Raw genomic sequence first — 3,617 nt, forward strand, 5'->3', positions numbered from 1 at the left:
CCAATCAGAGTGCAGCACCATTACCCCATAAGTCCCAGCGCCGGACAGAGGAGGCGGCCATCTCTTACCAAGGACACGTGTTTTTGAAATCATGGGAAGGCTGTTAAGAGGAAACATGGACTCCTTCACCACCCCCGTGAGAACTTCAGACTTTGTTTTAGCCCCAAGGGTCTTTGACCATCCGCGGAGAAAGCGCTACATCAGCGACAGTTCCGAGGAGGAGGAGTGAGCGACCGAGTTGAGCCCTTTGGCCCAGCCGTTGATGGATATGACCCCAAAACCCTTGTGAGACACCCCGATGAGCATGGCGGCCTCTCTTTGTTCACTGCCTCAGAGGTGGAAGGTGATTGCGGCTCGGGGGAGTCACCGGTGGACAAGGCAAAAGGAAAAGACGGCGCTCAGGTAAATGAATGATTAAGAAGAGACGGTCAAGGAGGGGTGGGTAATGGGTTAGGAACCTGGGGCTGTGTAAATTAAAAAAAAATTCTCAACAGCTCGACGATGCCTTTCTAGAGGACCCGGAGGCCCTGGACAGCATTGCATCAAGCAGCGAAGATGAACCAGGCCCACCATGTTTTTGCTCAATGCCGATACAAATTGTTGAAGAGGACTCTGAGGATGATGGCTATGAGGAGTTTAGGAGGCGGCTTGGCATAGAACTAACTGAGCCAGTGCCACGTGGTGAGCGTAAAAAAGTCATGCGGACTATTGTACGCGTTGCTGTTTATGCTGTCCTTAAACACTGCCTTAGGGAAAAGCTTTTTGAAGATTGTGAGGGCTGTGTCATAGATGCGCCAGCCCAGCGACACCATGACTGTGTGACTTGGACTTCAGTGGATATAAACTGCACGCTCCGGAGCCTGTGTGCTGAGATGTGTTTGGAAAGCTTATTAAACACTGTTATTGCCATAGGTTATGCTATGCAATGTCTGTGACTAACCCAGGAACATTTAGCGCAAGGGGTGACCTTGATAAATGCTGTGCAATTCAGTGGAGACCCTGACCGTGTATTAAAGAAAATGACCAAACCGGAAGATGCCTGCTTACCACGTTATATTGACCGTCTAGTTCACACAAAAAGTTACAGAACCCTGCTTAAGAAAAAGACTATTTGTAAGAAATCTAAAAGGATTAAGTTAGAGAATGGTGAGGGGACAAACATGCGATATAAAACTTGGTAGCTGTAAATTTAAAAAAAAGGGGGGGGGTTGTGAATATCTGTGTTTTGTTAGAAGGCCTTTGGCCCTTAAGTGAGCTAAAAAGTTTTAATGAAGCATCTTGGTTTGTTTTCAAGGAGCTGTATGTTTTTTAAATAAAAATAAATAAATAGTTTGTGAGAATTAGCTCTTATGTTTTTGTGTGTGTAAAAGAGACCCATTTATAGCAAAAAGATGAAATGTATGTTGTGGTAGGGGGGAAAAATCCTAAAAATGTGCTTACAATAAAACAAACAGGGCTAGTTCAGACATGTGTACAATAGAGTTAATATGGAGATATATCTGTCTCATAGAGCTGCCTTCATTAGCAGGACCAAATATTGATTTTGTCTCAGATCCCTAAGTGGCCCCCTCAAGGATTGAACGCATAACCCTGGGTTTAGCAGATCAATGCTCAAACCACTGAGCGACCCTTAGTCTGTTGAACTAAATGGGTTTAACCACACACACCCCTCACTGAATAGCCAGGGTGACTGCAATTACTTACCCTTGTTGCTATAGGGTTACATTTGATGGGCGTGCACCCATAGTAAGGGGGGGTGTGTGGATGATGAGTTATGATTAATATGAAATGAAATAAAACCTCAGGAATTCACAGATGCTATTGGACAGTTTAAATATAACCCCTGGGGTTGGTAGAGCACTACTGGACAGTTTAAAGGACCCAGGAGTTGGTGGAATGCTATTGGACAGTTTAAATATGGCCCAGGAGTTGGTTGAATGCTATGGGTCATTCTTTCTAGGAAACAACCCCACCCCCAAACTTTAAGCATGAAAGAAACATGTTTTAAAAAACAACCAAGCCCCAAGACATTCATTGATATCTTCAAAGGCCCCCCCACTTGGAAATGGGTACTGTTTAATACTGTAAGAAAGCCACAAATGTATTTTAACTTAAAGGGGGGGGGGAGAAAAAGAAAAAAAAATGTTGTGCAGACAACATGGTTCCCCCACCCCAGATCACAAAAGGGTATGCTATGGGAGGGTTGCCTAAAGTCCTTAAGGATCTATTATTTCATAGCTGTGGTGATTAAATTAACCTGTTATCAACTGTGTTGAAATCTGTTTGAAACAATGGGCTAAGATGGTATAAAAACCTCAGGTATGCTGGAGCTTGTCCTTTTCAACAGAAAACTTTCTTGGATAGCTGCTGGACTGCAAAAAGAGGTAAGACTTGCTGTCTTTGGCCTGGTCCACACTACCCCCCCACTTCGGACTAAGGTACGCAAATTCAGCTATGTTAATAACGTAGCTGAATTCGAAGTACCTTAGTCTGAACTTACCGCGGGTCCAGGCGCTGCAGGAAGGCTCCCCCGTCGATGCCGCGTACTCCTCTCGCCGAGCTGGAGTACCGGCGTCGACGGCAAGCACTTCCGGGATCGATCCCAGAACATCGATTGCCTGCCGTCGGACCCGGAGGTAAGTGTAGACGTACCCTTTAACTCTGAAACTATATATTATGCAATGCCACTCTTTGCCCATGCTGTCTTAGTAAATAATGGTGCCTCTGTTTATTGCAGTGTGATCTGTTTAACATGGAAACAGTAACTTTAAACTGCATTTCACCACCAGGCCAAGGTAAAAACCATTTTAACTATAGTTGTGCTTAATACTGTTGAATTAAAAAAAAGTATTACATAGTTTGTATAAGAGTTTGGTGGTAATATTAACTAATATTTTTGCTTGTTCTTGAACCTGAAGGCCCAAACACACATGGGGGGGAACAGAACAAGCATGTGCTTGCAACACTTTATCCCATAGTGAAAGGTAACTTTTTTGCAACTGGCTTTTAAATGCATGTGGGTTTTTGAAAAGTATATGGCTGCAAACTGGAGGTTTTAAACTGGTGGCATGTGTGTTTCAAACTAACAAGGGTTTCTGTGCAAAATGGATTTTAAAAGCAGTTTTAGTTTTTATTCTGCAAAATGAGATGTATTTAAAAACCTGTGTTTGTTGTACAGCTTGAAATGGATTATTCTGTTGTAAAGCTATGACTTTTTAAATAGAAAAACACCCTAATGAGTGTGTGTGTGTGTATATATGTGTGTGTGTATAGAGAGAGAGAGAGAGAGAGAGAGAGAGAGAGAGAGAGAGAAAATATTTAAGTTTACCAGACGGTTTCATGTGTTTTATAATAATATTGTTTGCCCCACAGTACAGTCAAAACATGAGCAATCCTTAGACCAGAGGGAAAACAAGCTGAAAAGAAAAAGAAAGAGACAGCTGAAAAGGAAAATTCACCAGTATCAGTGACTGATGGATGGATGAAGCCCAGTAAATATATTTTGCTTATTGGTTTGGTTGCTCTATGAGGTTTTGTATTTTAAGTAAATACATAGGTGAGGGTGAGAAAGATGGTAAAGTTCAGTTTTGTAAAATGTTGTTGTTTCTCCGCCCCCC

General features: G+C 42.7%; 1 long non-coding RNA gene across 1 annotated transcript; it reads left to right on the forward strand.

Annotated features, from left to right (window-relative positions):
* The first annotated feature begins 2,753 nt into the window (after positions 1-2,753).
* Positions 2,754-3,389, forward strand: LOC112120839. Its single transcript, XR_002909231.2, has 3 exons — positions 2,754-2,795; positions 2,919-2,984; positions 3,373-3,389. It is a non-coding gene; the product is annotated as an uncharacterized LOC112120839 (long non-coding RNA).
* The last annotated feature ends 228 nt before the right edge of the window (positions 3,390-3,617 follow it).

The sequence above is a fragment of the Terrapene carolina genome, unplaced genomic scaffold, assembly GCF_002925995.2.
Source record: "Terrapene carolina triunguis isolate 2854851 unplaced genomic scaffold, T_m_triunguis-2.0 Scaffold30518, whole genome shotgun sequence".
Lineage (NCBI taxonomy): Eukaryota > Metazoa > Chordata > Testudines > Emydidae > Terrapene > Terrapene triunguis.